Source organism: Rhinatrema bivittatum, chromosome 6 (assembly GCF_901001135.1).
Source record: "Rhinatrema bivittatum chromosome 6, aRhiBiv1.1, whole genome shotgun sequence".
In the NCBI taxonomy this organism is placed as follows: domain Eukaryota; kingdom Metazoa; phylum Chordata; class Amphibia; order Gymnophiona; family Rhinatrematidae; genus Rhinatrema; species Rhinatrema bivittatum.
The window spans coordinates 215,276,658-215,295,858 of NC_042620.1; the positions used below are offsets into that span (position 1 = coordinate 215,276,658).

Here is a 19,201-nt window from a genome sequence, read left to right on the forward strand (position 1 = left end):
AATTTTAAGTGGGGAAATGCTTTTTAAAATCAGGCCCTTATTGATTACCAGAAGAGAAGGCCTAGCTCCAGAGTTAATAATCACTTCCTAAAATTTTGTAGAACTTTAAAAAAAAAAAAAAAAAAGAAAAAAAAGACAACTGTGCAAAAAAAACCCGAGGTGAATTTTCAAACAATACGTGCATACAAAATAGCACGTGCGTGGGTATAATAGCACCAATGCATGCACGCACTATTTTGGGGACTGCGAGTAGACTTGCGCATGTAAAAATAAAAAGGGGTGGGCCGAGGAAGGGGACAACATTTACGCACATAAATCACTATTTTATAACTGGCCAAAGTGATGCACGTCTTTTCCTTGTGTTTATTTACTCCTATTCAATATCTGGTGTAAGTGATCGTAAACATCTTAAAAGGGAAAAAATGACTGGGTAGGGGGGTCTGGGTGAAATGGGGGAATTCACGCTTAAGAGCCAGAAGAGTCTGCACGAGTTGGAGCTGGAACGGACGAACTGGTAGACTAATTGGTAAAACTGGTTATTTCATTGCTGCGCGCATATTATAAAAGCCGACTTATGGGGACAGGGAGGGGAGTAATGCATTTAAACCTATTTGTGTATTCCCTTAAAACTCAAAGTACAAATACGAGGGTATATCATTTGCACACACTTATTCGGCTAAATGCTGACTTACTCTGCTAAGTAGCGCCTTTGCCACTATTTGGACAAATTTGAACATGCACGGATAAATAGTGCTTTTGTTTTAGACTTATCTGGCTCTCCTACATATCTAGATAAGTTGTAAAAGTGCTCGTTAGATGGACAAGTATCACTTTTGAGGCATATCCAGCTAAGTGCTGCTACTTAGGCACATAAATCACAACTTATCTAGGTAAGCCCCACAACTATTCTGGATAAATCTGAACTTGTGCGGCTTGTGGTTTTTATGTAAGTACTCATATTTTATAACCTGTGCATATCTTTTGTTTGCAGGTTATTAAATACAGTACTAAATTCACATGTACCATTATACACACATATTTGGGCACACGCAAGCAATTTTAAAAGTTATCCTTCCTGCACATACACTGGTAACAGAACAACAAATTCATTTTGATTCTCTGGTTCTAACTCTGTATACGCTGCAACAGTGAGAAAGCACATAGGAAAATTGGTTCTTACCTGCTAATTTTCGTTCCTGTAGTACCACGGATCAGTCCAGGACAGCTGGGTTTTGCCTCCCCATCAGCAGATGGAGACAGAAAAAGACTTTTGGACTCTGTCCTATACCCCTGAGGTGCCACCTAGTGTCTGCCAGTATTATACTGTACCCAAGCAGAAATTATATAAAAACCAGAACTGCCAACTAGAAAACTACCTCCCCCCGAAGAGCAGAGGATAGGAAAACACCGAAAAACTTCATGAATGAACAAAACATGCCCAAAACCTTTCCCTAAAAGGGGGGCAGTCAGTAAAACTTGCAGAAATGTTGACCAGTTACCAGCCGAGCGGACTCTCCATCTTCTCCTTGGGTGGGTGTCTGGACTGATCCGTAGTACTACAGGAACGAAAATTAGCAGGTAAGAACCAATTTTCCTTTCCCTGTACGTACCCGGATCAGTCCGGGACAGCTGGGATGTACCAAAGCTTTCCTAACCAGGGTGGGAATGAGAGAGTCCTGCTCGGAGCACACTGGCTCCAAAAGAACCGGGCTCTGGAGCCCTGACATCAAGCCGATAATGTCTGGCAAAGGTATACGGAGACTGCCAGGTAGCCTCCCTACAAATTTCCTGTGGCGACACCTGCTGACACTCCGCCCAAGAAGTCGCTTGAGACCGAGTGGAATGAGCCTTAAGACCAGACGGCATCGGGCGACCCTGAACCAGGTAAGCAGAAGCTATCGCCTCCTTCAACCAACGTGCAATCGTGGACTTAGAAGCCTTTTGCCCCTTTCTGGGCCCACTCCACAGCACGAAAAGGTGGTCCGAGAGCCGAAAACTGTTCGTCACTTCCAAGTAATGCAAATGAACTCTCTTCACGTCCAACTTCCGCAAATCTCTAGATTCTGGAGACGAAGAGTCCACCCCCGCGAAGGAAGGGCGCTCCATGGACTGGTTCAAATGAAAGGAAGATACAACCTTCAGGAGAAAGGAAAGAACGGTTCTCAAGGAGATCCCTGCCTTCGAAATCCTCAAGAAAGGCTCCCGGCAGGATAAGGCTCCCGCCAGGGAGCCTTATCCTGCCGGGATAAGCCAGGGAGCCTTATCCTGCCGGGAGCAGGGAGCAGGAAAGGCTCCCGCCAGGATATCACCCTGTTATATGTAACTGCCTTTTCAGCACCTTGTTATAGTTATGTTTACTATGCACCCCTGTTTTATGTGAACCAGCATGATGTGACTGCTGTCTCGAATGCCGGTATATAAAAATTTGAAATAAATAAATAAATAAAATAAATAAGGCCTGTAGCTCGGATACTCGTCTTGCGGAAGGAAACAGCCACCAGAAAAACCGCCTTCAATGTCAGATCCTTCAAGGTCAAACGTTGCAAGGGCTCGAAAGGGGCAGAACAAAGTGCTCTCAGCACCAAGTTCAACCCCCACGATGGGCAAAGATTCCGGACCGGAGGACGAAGATGCTTAGCGCCTCGCAAGAAATGAACCATGTCCAGGTGAGAGGCCAGCGAAATCCCCTGCACCTTTCCATGAAAACTGCCCAGGGCCGTGACCTGCACCCTCAGCGAAATGAATGCCAAGCCCTTGGCTAAGCCTGCCTATAAAAATTCCAGGACTTCCGGAATAGACGCCCTGGATGGCTGTACTTGGTGGTCGATACACAAGGACTCAAACACTCCCCAAACTCTAACATACGCCATAGAAGTAGAAGTTTTACGGAAACATAAAAGCATGGTCACCACCGCATCCGAGTAACCCTTACACCTCAACCGATGCCTTTCTTAAGCCATGCCGCTAGACAAAAGCGATCGGCCTCTGTGAAAAAGATGGGGCCCTGCCGCAATAGCGTTGGAGATGGATGAAACTTCAGTGGACCGTCCACTGCCAGATTCAGGAGGTCCGTAAACCATGGGCACCTCGGCCACTCTAGTGCCACGAGAATCACTCTGCTGGCGTGCACTTTGATGCGGCATAGGCCCTTTCCCACCAATGGCCATGGGGGGAACACATACAACAGAACGTCTTTGGGCCAGGGGAGGACCAGTGCATCCACCCCTTCTGCCCCCGGTTCTCTCCACCGGCTGAAGAACCGAGGAGCCTTGGTATTGCCGTACGTCGCCATCAGATCCATGGCCGGTCTGGACCACTGGTTGCTCAGAAGACGAAAGGCGTCGTCGGAGAGTTCCCACTCCCCGGGATCCAGTTGGTGACGACTGAGAAAATCCGCCTGAACATTGTCTATGCCGGCAATGTCAGAAGCCGCTATCTGATAAAGATGCTGCTCCGCCCAGAGGAACAAGAGCTGGGCCTCTGCCGCCACTGGACGGCTCCTGGTGCCACCCTGACGATTGATGTAGGCTACCGTCGTTGCATTGTCGGAGAGCACCCTCACCAATCTTCCCTCCACCAGCAGGAGGAGGGCTTGGAGTGCTAATCAGATCGCTCTGGTCTCCAAGCGATTGATCGACCAGGAGGCTTCCTGCCTGGTCCATTGGCCCTGGACCGCTGTATCCCGACAAACCGCTCCCCACCCGGAGAGGCTGGCATCCGTGGTCACTACGATCCAACAGGGAGTCTCCAAGTCCATTCCCTGACGCAAGTTGTGTGGTGAAAGCCACTGAAGACTGGAACTCGCCTCCCCCCCCCACCCGACAGGGGCAGGACAACATGGAAAAGCTGCGAGAGAGGATTCCAAAGGGACAACAAGGCTGACTGAAGAGGATGCATATGTGCAAACGCCCATGGCATGAGGTCGATAGTGGAGGCCATGGAGCCCAGGACCTGCAAATAATCCCAGGCTGTGGGTTGATCGAGAGATCGCAAATCCGCAACTTGTGACGTGAGCTTCATAATCCTTTCTTCAGTCAGAAATACCTTTCCTAAGGCCGTATCAAAGCAAGCCCCCAGGAACTCCAAGGTCTGAGAGGGGACCAGATGACTCTTCTCGGGGTTGACCACTCATCCTAAGGAGTCCAACATCCAGAGTACCCGCGGCTCTGCAAAGGCTTTCCGACTTTGCTCGAATTAGTCAATCGTCCAGGTAGGGATGGACTAGAATTCCCTCCCGCCTCAAAGCGGCCACAACCACCACCATCACCTTGGTGAATACCCTGGGCACCGTCGCGAGACCGAACGGAATGGCGCAGAACTGAAAATAGCGCCCCAGGATCGCAAACCGCAGGTATTTCTGATAGTCTAGACAGATTGGGATGTGTAAGTATGCTTCCATCAGGTCCTGCGATGCCAAGAACTCCCCCTTGTGCACCAACGCTATGACAGAGCGAAGCGTTTCCATCCGAAAATGGGGTACCCTCAGGGCGCGATTTACCCGCTTCAAATAGAGAATGGGACGAAAGGCTCCATCCTTTTTTGGTACCACAAAGTAGATGGAGTAGCACCCATGCCTTAGCTGCTCTGCAGGCACTGGAAATATGGCCCCCAGATCTTGCAGGCGCTGCAGGGTGACTTCTACCACCCGGAGATTTAGGCAGTACGCACAAGAGGACACTATGTAATGCTCCTTGATTGGCCGAGCAAAATCTAAGGCATAGCCATGCTCTATTATGCTGAGGACCCATTGGTCGGAGGTCTGTTGAGCCCATGCCTCCCGAAAACGAGTTAATCTTCCCCCGATTCTGGGAACGAAAGGGTGGGCTGGCCTCACTTCATTGCGCACTCTTGGAGCCCCCGTGGGACTGGGGAGTACCGTCTCTGGCTGGGCGACGGCCCCGAAAGGACTGGTTCCAAGAAGTCTGATGAGGTGCGCACTGACGAAACAATGACCCGGTAGACCATGAAGACCGGAAACGATTCCCCCGGAATCGAGTCTGCTGAGGAAAGGAGCCTTTGGACTGAGATCTATCTTCTGGAAACCTGTGGACCTTATTCTCTCCCAGAGACTTGATAGTGTCCTCCAGCTGTTGCCCAAAAAGGAGCTTCCCCTTGAATGGCAAAGAACTCGGCTGCGCTTTAGAAGACGCATCCGCTGACCAGTGCCTGAGACAGAGGAGCCTGCGGGCGGACACCGCTGAAACCATCGTCCGAGCAGACGTCCTCAGGAGATCATACAGAGCATCTGCGCTATACGCCACTGCCGCTTCCATCCGGCTAGCTCATACCACTGCCGTGCCGGAAAGGTCTGACTCTGCCTGCCGATCCTGAATCCAGCGAAGACAAGCCCTCTGTGCAAAACTGCTGCACATCGCCGCCCGGACTCCGAGGGCCCACACCTCAAAGATCTTCTTCAGCTGCAGTTCCAGCTTACGATCTTGCAAGTCCTTCAAATCAGTAACCCCCCCCCCCCCCCCTGTGACCGGAATGGTGGTCCGTTTTGTGGCTGCGGCGACCGCGGCGTCCACCTTGGGAAGTCTGAGGAGTTCCAAAGCGTCCTCCGGGAACGGATACAATTTTGTCCATTGCCCATCTGACCTTCAAGCCAAGCTCTGGATTGTCCCACTCTTTGAATAAGAGATCCGTGACCGACAAATGAAAAGGAAAGGAATGAGCCGGACCTCGGAGACCCACCATGACGGGATCCATAGCCCCAAAACTGGAATCCTCAGGCAGGACTTCAATAGCGAGCTCCCCCAGAATGACTGGTACCAGCGGTCCCAGCTCATCTCTTTGAAACAGCCGCACCACTTTGGGGTCATCGCCCTCCACCGCCGGGACACCCCCCGGTTTGGATGGCTGAGGGTGCAGATCCGGATCATCCTCCTGCCCGTCCCCCGGAGCCGAAGGAGGTGCCGGATCGTCATCCGACGAGTCTGTCTGAGACGACTCCGTCTGCCGGGACTGAAACCGGAGAGGGCGTTTCGCTTTGGGGGCATCCCTGCCCACGGACGACCGGGAGCGTTTTCGCGAAGAAGACTCTCAGGGCAACCTGGAGCGTGACCTCTTCTCCGACTTGCGGGTCTTGAAGAACTTGTACAGCATCCTGACAAATTCTAAGGAGAACGAAGAAGAATAATCTTCGGACTCCAGTTCCTGGCCCTCTTCCAAGAAATCCCCCTCCTGGGCATCTGGCCTCGGGGAGAGCGGAGGAGGAGAGGACCCCTCTCCCAGCACCTCCAGTGCTGCTCTTTCCTGATCCCTAAAAGTTTTCAATAGGGCCTCCGATCTTGCACTCAGCCGGAAAGGATCTAAGCTCTGCCCCCACCCGATCGGGCCTCCTCAGCTCCCGACGTGGCCTGGAGCTGTCCTTAGCAGCCTTTTTCTGAAAATCCTGCGATGGACCTTCCCCGCCGGAGTGACAGGCCATGCAGACCCCAGCACGGGAAATCTGCGTGCATGTGCACTGCCACAGGCAGAGCAGGCCGCACCACACGGTATATCCCCGGGCTCGATTTTAGGCTCCCCGAAAAAAGAACTGCGGCAATCAGTCAAATTTCCCGTCGAACAATGGGCCAAAAAAGCAGCGAAAATGGAATGAACACCCGGCGGGAGGATCCTCACACACTAAGGCAAGTTTCCTTTGCCTTTTTTTTTTTTTTTAATTACCTTGACGTAGTCAGGCTGGCTGAGGATGAGAGAGCTGAGATCCCCGGCATCACCCTTTGCCATGGCAGTTTTTAGGGTCCCCAACCCTCTGCTCAACAGCCTCGAATACAAGGGGTGATGATCCCACCAGGACCTAGCAACCCCCTGGGAGGCTAGACGCTGCTTACGCTGATTCCTTGCTTTAACTTTTTTTTTTAAATTTAAAGGAACCCTGACCAAGTTCCCCTAACAAAAATCACCAGCGCTAAGTCACTAAAAGCAGACAAACTACCCCTAAACTTAGCACCTCTAAGAGACACTAGGCTTTGCACCTCCACCATCTGCTGGAAACAGAAAAATACTGGCAGACACTAGGTGGCACCTCAGGGGTATAGGACAGAGTCCGCAAAGTCTTTTTCTGTTTCCATCTGCTGGTGGGGAGGCAAAACCCAGCTGTCCTGGACTGATCCGGGTACGTACAGGGAATTATATTTTTATTATCCGCTTTTCAGGTACTAGAGGTATTTTCCTATCCCCACAGGGCTTACAATCTAATTTTCTACCTGAGGCAATGGAGGGTAAAGTGACTTGCCCAAGGAAGAATGGCAAAGGACAATTATGTAGCACTCAAGGCCTTTTCAGCATTGTCTTCAAAATAAGAGTACATGGGGAGAACCATTTTCAAATGATTTAACCCAGTTACTCGAGTAAATCTTGGGGATTGAAAATGTCCCGTCCCCCCATGGGTAAAAGTACCGGCACATTCATACCCACGCCAAAAACAGTCAGCAAGGAAAAGGTGGGGATGCAACTATGAAATCCCTGAACATGCTTTACAGAAAGAAAATCTGCAGGGCCTCTCTCTTTGAAGCTTGCAAGCCCACTGGTACAAAGTACCCATGGACCTGCAGCCCCTGCTACAATTTTTGTAAAAATTATCCCCATAATCTTATGACCCAATTTTTTCTCTTGATTTAAAGTCACAGTGAAATGTGACAGCAGTACGAAGTGAAGCAAATAATTCTCATCTCTCTCCTGTGAACAAATTACTACTAGAAAAGTAATCCTACATCCATACTTATATACTGTTACCCAGACAAAACTATATACCTTAGAGAATCAGGGGCATAAAACCACATATCTGAGAAGGGTCATTCTTCAATTACTTCTAAGTAAGGGGCAGCAATATGGACTGTGTTTCGGCATGCTTGCCTGCAACAGGGTGCAACAATGTTCTAAGGCGCAACGCTAAACATACATAGTTGAAACCCCCCTCCTCAAAAGGAAATATCATTTCGGCCAAGCAAAATCTGCATCCATCCTACTGCATAATTACCATTTTTAAATTCCACTCTTTATTTTTCCAGTTCTGCATGAAGCACGTCTATTTGTTATAAACAACTTTTCTTCATAGTGGGTTATCAGCAAAAGTAGTGAAATGATTTTTATTGTATGATAATGAGTTCTACGTTATGTCAAAGCCTTGAGATTCTTTGACTACTAAGTTCGACTGACAAATGTGGAAAGACAATAGGAGCTCACATTCCCTCCTATAGTAACACACGGTAGCATCGGATACGGTAACACTTCCGATTTTATTTGCACCATGTAAAGGTTTCAGTTTCCATCACAAGCCAGCAAGTCACTTATCTCATGGCCAGGTGGGTGGAAATCCTTTTCTGAGGCTGCAATTAGTGATGCACTATAAAATCACCAAACAAGTGAAAGGATTTCATACCAATTCAATACCCATGAGATAGGCAGCTATAGCCAACACAAAGTGCCGTCAATACATAGGGCATAGAAGAAATTTAATTCACCAGTCACCTATTGAGACTCAGGTTATGGAGGCAAGGCAGAACAGAGCCATAAGGTAGATGAATGTGGATCATATTTATTCACAAAGATGTGCAAGTAGGCATTACAAGACAGTAGCCCATCCAACAATAGGAAGTCACTGCTGTAAAAAACGAGGGAAACCTCAGCACTAGAGACTGGCATGCAGTATCAACTTTAGACCTATGGCTAAAAATATCTTTAAGAATAATACTTCGGGAGGATAATTTAGACAGGCATTTCCACGGGAAAAACATTATCTAAAATAAATAGATGGAAAAAGAAAAGGAGACAGAGGAGGTGAGATATAACTTTCTTGTATCTAATATTTATTGCATTCCTAAACAACGAGCTAATATAGATGGGATGTTAGAGGCTATCAGGCAGGATAGCCTGGAAGTTTCAGCCTTTCTGGAATCTTCTATTGATTTAGTTCCAACTTGTGCAACTCTAATTGTATCTCTCAGTATGGATAAAGATAGGGATACTGTGTTTCGTAAATATTGCTTGAATAAACATACTTCCTTTTCTTTTTTTTTTTTTTTTGATTAACAATTTTTATTGCTGTTAGTCAAAAACATTGGTATACAATGACAGCAACATACAGAAATTCAAACAGCAAAAATAGAATAATAAAATTATTCAATGTGAGACTGCAATATAAGAAGAGTACAATATCCCGGTTCCCACCCTCCCTAGTATGCTAATCAATGCATAAAATAGTCATTTATCCATGGCAACAAGCAGATAAATGTGCCAAAAAAATGTGCTGAAGGTCCAAAATGAAGATGAAATCCATAGACAGGATGATAGTTGCAATCGTCTCCAGGAAATGTAGGGCCTCCAAACAAGATTACATTTAGAAAGACGATGATACTTTAATGCAGTTAGATGATAGAGAGTGCAAACTCTGTCCAGGCTTCGCAATAGTTCGTCAGGAGTGGGTGGTTGAGGTCGCCTCCAAGTAAATGCTATCTCCATCCTAGTAGCGGTGCATATCTGTTAAATAAGAGTTTGGGCCTGGGAAGGTAATTTGTCATCGAAGATGGATAGGAGCGCCTGCTCTTTGGTGAGGAGGTAAGTATGATTGAGTAGTTTGGACAAAACTTCTGAGATATAAGACCACACGGGTTGAATATAAATACAGTCCCACCAAAGATAAGAACATAAGAACATGCCATACTGGGTCAGACCAAGGGTCCATCAAGCCCAGCATCCTGTTTCCAACAGTGGCCAATCCAGGCCATAAGAACCTGGCAAGTACCCAAAAACTAAGTCTATTCCATGTTACCGTTGCTAGTAATAGCAGTTACGCCAACAATGTGGGTCAGAATGAGGATAACAATGATGCAACCTGGCTGGAGTGAAGTGCCAGCGGTAAAGTATTTTATAGTTGGCTTCAATAATCCGAGATGAAATGTTTCCTCGTGTAATCCTCGGGAAGATTATGTGCCAGGCATCTTCGAAGATCGACAAATTCAAGTCACGTTCCCAAGCCAGCATGTGTGGGTGTTTAATGAACGAGGAGGTGGTCAGGATTTTATAGAGTTTGGATATCAGACCTCGAAGCGTTGATGGGGTAGTGCAGTAACCTTCAAACAAAGAACGCGAGGAGGACAATAGACCTTGTGCTGAAATCTGAAGAAGAAAATGACGTAGTTGCATATAGGAAAGATATTCTGTATGTGGCAGCTATTTCTCCTGTAAAGCTGAGAAGGAGAGTATAGATCCTTGTTGCAAGAGGTAGGAAATATGTGTAATATCCTTGGCTTTCCATACACAATAGGCTGAATTACATAAGCCTGGTGAAAACGAAGTATTGTGGAACAGAGAGGTATGGAGAAAATACTCTGCCTAACCCACGACTTTGGATCTCCATTGTCGCCAAATATTCAGAGTATGTCGCGTGCAAGGAGTCATAGATAAGTCCAAACGCCAAGTCTTGCTGGGTTGCCAGATTAAGGAGGAAAGAGGCATAGAAGGCATCCATTCCTGCTCAAGTTGAACCCTCGGCTTATGGCTGTTAGTATGATGCCGCATAGTACCAAATCAGGTTTGGTAATCCAAGGCCTCCCGACGTTTTGTGTTGATATAAAATCTTGCGCGCCACTCTAGGGGGTCGATGGTGTCATAGGAATCAGGGGAGTTTTTTCTGCCACATGATCAACATTGAGTTACTGACTGAGATAGGTAAAGTCTGGAAGAGATATAAAAATCTAGGGAGAATGTTCATCTTCATGGTCGCCAATCGGCCTAGCCATGTTAGAGGAAGAGAATTCCATTTATCTAAATCTTTATCCGCCTTCTGTATAAGGGGGGCATAGTTGAGCTGGAACAGATCCGAAATGTTATTATTAAGATAAATCCCGAGATACTTAAGTTTATTGGGTGTCCACTTAAATTTATGAGAGGCTTGCAAGGAACATGTCATGTCAGGTGGGAATGAAATATTCAAGATATCGACTTATCCCAGTTAATTTTGAAGCCTGAGGTAGCACTGAAATGTGCTAGTTCGGTTTCAATTTCCTGGAGGGATACAACAGGATTGCTAACTGAAAATATGCTATCGTCAGCAAAGAGTGACATTTTATATTGGTGGGAATTAAGAGAAAAACCCTGAACCCTCGCATTATTCCTAATACGGATAGCTAAGGACTCCAGAAAGATGGCAAATAGGAGAGGAGATAGGGGGCATCCCTGACGAATGCCTCTTTGAACGGGAAATGAGGAGGAATATCTGCCATTAATTTTGAGGCAAGCCGAAGGAGAATTATAGAGAGTCCGAACCCAATTTTGAAATGAAAGGCCAAATTCCATGCGATGAAGAGTTTGAAATAGAAAAGGCCAATGCACCATACCAAAGGCCTTTTCTGCATCAATGGCCAATAAAAGATGAGATGTCTTTTGTACAGTAATGCCCCATAAAATATTAATTAATTTATGCACATTATCACTGGCCATATGGCCCGGAATAAATCCCACCTGATCCGCATGTATGATTTGGGCTATAAAGCAGTTTAATCTATCTGCTAAAATTTTTGCGAGAAGTTTGAGGTCTAAATTGATCAGGGAGATTGGACGGTATGAAGCACATAAGGCTGGGTCCCTTCCGGGCTTGGCAATAATAGTGATGCCGGCTGTATTTGAATCTGGGTTCAAGGCACCACCATCCCGCAGGAAATTAAAGAGACTTTGTAAATAGGGTGCCAAGGTATGACCTAGGGTTTTATAAAATTTGGCTGTAAGGCCATCGGGCCCTAGAGCCTTTCCCACTTTTAGATTTTTGATCGCTAATAATATTTCTGGGATAGTTACTTCGACATTAAGTAGATCTTGCATCTCTGTAGTAAGGCTGGGTAGAGGGACAGATTGGAGGTACTGTTGTATGTCCTCAGTTTGTATGTGGGATTCAGCTTTATAGAGATTGCGATAGAATTTAAGAGATTGTTGGGTGATAGCCATGTTAGTGGACTCAGTTTGTCCGTGTTCATTTTTAATTTTAAGAATATGGTTTTGAAAGGTTTGCTTTTTTAGTTGATGTGCTAGGATCCTTCCAGCTCTGTTCCCCCCCTCAAAATAAGTTTGTCTAGAAAGATTTAACACATGAGTGATATGATCAAGCTCCAATCTATGGAGATCTTCTCTATTCTGAGAAAGCTGAGTAAGCACCTTCTTAGATCCGGTTTGAGCGTGTCTGTGAGACAGATCCGCAATCATATCCCGTAGTAGGGCACAGGCCGCCTCCTTCTGTTTTTTAAGAAAGGATGAATGGGAAATGAAGTGCCCTCTGATGTAGGATTTGAAACAATCCCATACCATAATCGGAGAGGTGACGGAGTGTTCATTAGTGTGAAAAAAGTCACAAATTATCTGTGTAGAGGTTTGGATAAAGGACTGATCATGCAGGATAGAGTCGTTAAGTCTCCAAAATTTACAGCCATGATCCCCACCTGGTAACTGAAGTATAAGGGAAATCGGTGCATGATCTGACCATGAAACTATGCCCACTTCTGGTTGTTGGATCATGTGGAAAAGGGTTTTATCCAACAATAAATAATCAATTCGGGAATATGAATCATGAGCCTTGGAATAAAATGTATAGGATCGTGAATGGGGATATGTTGCTCTCCAGGAATCTATCAAATGATGTTCTAGCATGAGCTCTTTGAGAGCTTTGGTATGTATCAAGGCCGTATGTGAATGCCCCTTAGAAGTGTCCAGAGGAGGAGAAATAGTGACATTAAAATCATCACCCAGAATCAGATGTCCTACTGAATGTTGGATGAGAAGGTGATGTAAATGTTTAAAAAAAACAGCCTGTTCCCTATTCGGAGCATATATATTCAACAAAGTAAAACCAGAGTCATACAATGTAATGCAAAGCAATAGATAACGCCCTAGAGGGTCTACAATACATTTTTTACATTCAAAGACCAGGTGAGATGCAATCAGGATACCCACTCCAGCATATTTAGCATTTTTGGTAGTTGCTGCAAAAAAATTGATGATTAAATTTAGACGATTTCATAAGAGATTCATATCTGCGGGTGAGATGGGTCTCCTGCACAAACACAATATCTGGACTAGTGACCGCCAATTCTCTATAGAAAAGAGAGCGCTTTTTAGGGGAGTTAAGGCCCTTGGCATTTACAGAAAAGACTTTTAAATTTCCCATGGTCTATGTGGTATAAGGATATCTAACTCACTGGACTCAGCTCTCAAAACATGTGATTCTCACTTGCAAACGATCAACCTCTACCTTTCAAGCCTCAACCTGGTGCTTAATACTAACAAAACAGAACTCCTGCTCATCACCCCAGAAGGTAGTCCCCTCCATCAACAGCTACATACCAACACACAAATTTCCCATGCAAGAGACCTTGGAGTCATAATAGATAGTCACCTGAGCCTAAAGAAATTTATAAACCACACTACGAAGGAGTGCTTCTACAAGCTACAGGTACTCAAAAAACTCAAGCCACTCCTCTTCCATCATGATTTCAGATCAGTCCTCAAAGCCATCGTGTTTTCTAAGATCGACTACTGCAACTCCATCTTGCAACGTCTTCCTGCTACCACAATAAAACCCCTCCAGCTGCTTCAAAATGTAGCGGCAAGAATCCTGACGAACACTAATCGGAGCGAGCACATCTCCCCTATATTAAAAGATCTTCATTGGCTCCCAGTAAACTTTAGGATTCTCCATAAATCACTTACAATTATTCACAAAAACATTCACCATCAGACGCCTCTTGATCTGCTACACCCTCTCAAACTTCACTCTACAGCCAGACCCTTAAGGGAAGCCTACAAAGGATCCTTACACGTTCCTCCAGTCAAAGCGGTGCACCACTCAAACATCAGAGACCGGGCATTCTCAACGATAGGTCCCTCCATCTGGAACGCCATGCCCCCGGACCTCAGGCAGGAAACCTGTCTCCTAACTTTTAAAAAGAAACTCAAGACATGGCTTTTCGGTTGAGCCTTTCCCTGTTCCTAATCCAATAGCTTGACTCAGAATTGTTCCCTTCTCCACTGTAATTAAACAAGCGCTAAGACACATAAATACGTCATTATGAGGTTGGCTCCTCTGTCTGCCTCCCTCCCACACCCGTACCTGTATATAGTATACTATCTCTGTTCTCCCCCCTTTATTTTCCTATCCCCAGTTTCTGCGCCCTTGTTATAATGTAACTTTATGCTTCATCAAATTCTCCCTCTTGTTAATTGGTTACGGTTAACCGCTTAGTTCGATGTAAACCGAGTTGATTTGATTTGTATCAGGAAAGTCGGTATATAAAAGCCTTAAATAAATAAATAAATAAATAAACAAATAAATAAACAAACAAACAAACAAACTCTGGAGCCAGTACCTCCCTGGAGTAAACTGATATATACCATCAATGGTATCGCTTACCAGTGTCAAAATCATCTATAGTCTATAGTGATACCTGAGATATGTTTTGGACAGCACATATGAAAGAAAAACAAGTAACTTCCTGCTACGGGGAATATGAATATAGTAAGAAAATTACATAAGTAATATTATGACATTGAGATTAGCATGAACCCCACGAGGATGAAAACTATCCTCGATCCCCAGAAAATAGTGCTTGCAATAACCTCCCTGCAAGCTTACTCCCATCCCCAAGCTGGGGGAGAAAAATCTGTCACAGGCGCGAGAGAGTTGGTACTCCACCGACTCCCTCCCATCCGACAGCAAAGATACAATATTAAAAACATAGAAACCATGTCTAGCATAATACCCAACGCGAACCCTGAAAATCAAACAAAAGATCCAATAAGGATCCCTAAATTAGTGTTGCTGAACCTGTTGAAGCCAGTGCGAGCCAGCAGAAAAAGAATAATAGTCAGACCGGGCCCTGGCTTGATGAAGATCCCCCTGATTGTCAGCGCAAGTGGCTATTGTGTTTTCCTACCTGCCGCCAGGCCGGGCGAGCAACGTGGGGGGGGGGGGGGGGGAGAATCATTTTTCTGTGGTGGCTGCGAGAGAGTGAGGCCACTGGCTGACAAACTAGGTAGGGCTTCATCCGGCGTCAGATATTTATAGGTGATACCTTCCAGCGAGTAGGTGAGGCCAAATGGGTGTGTCCAACGATATTTAATATTTTTACCACGGAGGAAGGCTGTGACCTCTCGAAAAGATTGACAATTTTGTAGGGTGGCAAGTGAGAGAGCTGGGAAGATAGCGATGTTGTGGCCTTCCCAGGCCCAAGCATTATGCTCTTGTGCTGCCAACGCCACCTTTTCTTTGATAGTGTAGTCCTTGAAACAGACTATGATGTCGCGTGGCCAATTGGGCTGGGGAGAATGCAGAGCCTGGTGAGTGCGGTCAAGTTGGATTTCAGTAATCTCAGAAGCGGCAGCCTTGCGGGACTCTTGTAGTAGGAAGAGGCAAAATGTATTTATGAGCGCATGGCTATCTTCAGATGCCGTCCCCTCAGGGAAGCCCCAGAAACGCAAATTGCTCTGACGCAATCTATTTTCAAGATCAGCAATTTTTGCAATTAAGTTAGTGGTGTCGGTACAAAAAGTCTCGCAGGAAGTTTTATTGAGGGTAGATTGTTCACATTGTCCCTCTAGGCGCACGTCTAAGTCATCTACCTGGTGACCCAGGGACGTAAGATCCTCCCTCATTTCCTCGACGTGGGCTAACAATTCCGCCCCTTAGGCTTTAATATCAGCCCGAAGGCTGGCGAACCAGTCGCAAAATTCTGCCCTAGTCGGATGTTCGGACAACGGGACGTCGGAGGAATCCGAGCTTGGGTTATGCGCCTCGGAACCATCAGCGTCTGAATCAGCGCCATCTTGGTCGTCGGCCATGCGATCGGGTAGGCCCTCTGTTCTGTGTTACCTTCTTTTTGGAAGGAAAATTGATGAAGGTCCGGAATTTTCTTGCGAGATGTCATGCCTCTGTTTTAGGACCACGTCTCCGTTCGATTTTAAAAGCTCTGTATTGTAGCAGGACACAGATTGCTGCGGATTAGGGGCAGATCGGCGGGAGCTCAAAAATTAAGCTGTCATCTCAGCGTGTGACGTCACGTCCCCCAAACATATTTCCTTTTCTAGTCATAAAATACAAATTTTTCCGGATGTATCATGTGAAACACAAAAAAGAAGGAAGCATTTTCTCTCCTTAAAGGAGAAAGAGCTGCAATTAGGTGCAACTTTCTTTCTTAAATTTCCCTGTAAATGTTTGGCCTCCTTGCAGAATCGTAAGTTTGTGTTTTATGACCCTATGGATTTGGATATTCCAAAAAGAAAGTCACATAAACCTCATGGTTATTTCAATAAGGTATACCCTCATACCTGGGCTAATGCACACTTCCGCCTAACGGCGTTCTTAACTTTTATGTACAAATACGGGGGATTTTATGTACAAATACGGGGAATATGAATATAGTAAGTTTGTACATAAGATTTGTACATAAAAGTTAAGAACGCCGTTAGGCGGAAGTGTGCATTAGCCCAGGTATGAGGGTATACCTTATTGAAATAACCATGAGGTTTATGTGACTTTCTTTTTGGAATATTGTTATCACTCAGTCACATTATTTCCAGTTTTCATAATTTTGCCTATGGATTTGGAAGCATTTATGTCAGATAAATCTTGAGATGTTTTTGGTTTTATTAGGGGTGGATTAGACTGCATGAAGAAAGTTATTTTATTTTATTTACAGTAATTTGTATTCCACTTATTACCAGATCCTGTTCTAGGCGGAATTAGGTGAATGCTTTTGCATTTTCAAAAGTATGCGCTTACAGTATATTTCCTCAAAAAATTTCTGCATACAAATTTGCAGGTGTAATTGTGTGTGGGCAGTTTTAGTAGAGTAATTTTTAAAGAAAACATAGGCATTTTTACATTGCATATTAATTTATTGTTGATTATTCTTATCCATGTCCAATATGTCAAGATTTCCTTTTAGGATTATATGTTTTGGGTTTTTTTATGTAAACCACTTGGATTTTTATATCAAATATAATAAACCAAACTAATAATGCATGTATTTGCCAACTTTCTTATGTGGGCTGTCACAAAATTACTCCCAAAATGCTCTGTCTACCTTTTTTGCATGTTTCAACAATATTGCTTGGTGATTTCAGTCTGCTGGATGTTGACTAGGACATAGTGACTGTGTTGTCATCTAGAAGCCGGGATATCCTAGATTTTCTGCAGAGAGAACTGTTCTGGCAACTGGTAATGGAACCTGTACATGAGGATGTAATACTGGACCTAGTACTTATAAATGTGGGGGAGTGTTTCTGATGTCAAGGTGGGGTATCACCTGGGATCGAGTGATCACTGGATAGTGTGGTTAGGTATTAAAGCACAACTAATGATGGCTCATTCAAATACGAGTGTCCTAGACGTCAGGAAAACTAACTGTTAAGTTCGGGGATTATCTCAAAGAGTCATTAACTGAGTGGGAAAAGCTATGAGAAGTAGAAGAGCAGTGGGTACAACTAAAAGAAGACATTGTAAGGACAACAAACCTTTTTGTTAGGAATTTAACTAAAGAGAAAAAAAGGTTAGCATTCATAAACTACAAAAGATTGCAGAAAGAGGAAGAGAGGCAACATCTATAAAAGCTAAGAGAAAGAGGGAAAGCAGTCACGAGAGCAAAGGTGCAGATGGAAGAAAATATAGCCAATACCATAAAATGAAAACAAGACTTTTTTAGATATATTAGTGACAGATAGAAGTGCAAATGTTGGATTCTAAGACTCAGAGGTAAAGAGGGAATTTATAGAATCCAACAAGGAAAGGCCAGAAATAGGACTATAGAAAATGGTCACTAATAGGAATGAAGTAGGGTACACCTTAATCAATTTTCAGAAGACTGTGATTGCAAAAAGCTAACAAAACAATGTAGATAAGCAAAGGGCCAGATGGGATACATCTGAGGGAATTAAGGGAATTTAGAAAAGTTCTGGGAGTTCCACTATCTGACCTTTTCAATGCTTCTTTAGAGTCAGGAGTAGTTCCAAAAGAGTGGAGACAGGCAGATGTGGTTCCCCTTCTCAAAAGTGGAAGGAGGAGGATGGGAACTACTGGCCAGTTAATCTGACCGTCAGCAATAAAACACGTAGATGGATCGGTAAAATCAAGATTTTATTGAAGCTTGTCCAACTCTGGCCGAGTTTCGCTCGAGGAGCTGCCTCAGGGGCTTACAAGTCGCATGACTTGGCTTAAAACAATGCAAGATGAAATCAAGAGGAGGTTCCTTAGGTTTCAAAGCGGAGCTTTAGAGATATCAGTATTGCATACCAATTATTGAAGACAAACAAAGGAAAAAGCTCGCAAAATCAGTGCTCACCAGCGGATTCTCGCAAATACAACATGGTTTTACAAGAATAGATCTTGTCAAACAAATCTAATCAATTTCTTTGTCTGGATGTCGAGGAAGTTGGATCATAGGAGAATGTTAAATGTAGTGTGCTTAGATTTCAGCAAGGTATTTGACACAGTTTCACATAGGTAACTTATAAACTAACTGATCACCCTAAATATGGGCTTTAAAATGACTGACTGGGTTAGAAATTGATTGAGTGGGAGATGACAAAGGGTAGTAGTAAATGGAGTTCCCTCCAAGGCAAGGGGATTAACAGTGGTGTGCCACGGGGATCAATCCTCAATCCAGTTCTGTTCAGTTCTGTTCCTCAAATCTTTTCCAGAGGAACGAAACAGTAGAACTAGGGGTCATGATATAAAACTTCAGGGGGATGACTCAGAACCAACGTCAGGAAATATTTCTTCACAGAAAGGGAGGTAGATGCCTGGAATGCACATCTGGGAGGTAGAGACATAGAAAACAGTAAACAAGTTCAAAAAGGTATGGGATAAACACTGTGGATCCCTAAAGACTAGAGTTGGAAATTAAGAAAAGGTATGCATGGGAGGTAACTAGCATGAAGCAGCAGCTACTACCCCTAACAGAAGGCATGGGGATTACTACCCTTAACCAATGAGCTTACATGATTTTGACACAACTGCAGCATCACTTTCTGCACTGACAGTGGTGGAGAAAAAAGGGGACTTGGACTTTTATGATCCAGGGTATGGATTCACAGACAATAGAGAATAAGCACAGGACTGCTTCTATACCCAAGTCCAAAATCAAAGCATGTTCAAACAGCAGCATTGAATAAATTATCAGGAAGGCTAAATACTTCCCCATAGTGTAAACCAGTC

The 19,201-nt window shown here is 44.8% G+C and overlaps 1 protein-coding gene across 1 annotated transcript in view; it reads right to left on the reverse strand.

The window, feature by feature from the left end:
* BRWD3 (bromodomain and WD repeat domain containing 3) overlaps window positions 1-19,201 on the reverse strand; it is a 278,367-nt gene that overhangs the window by 88,882 nt on the left and 170,284 nt on the right. The gene's annotated exons all lie outside the window — the stretch shown is intronic.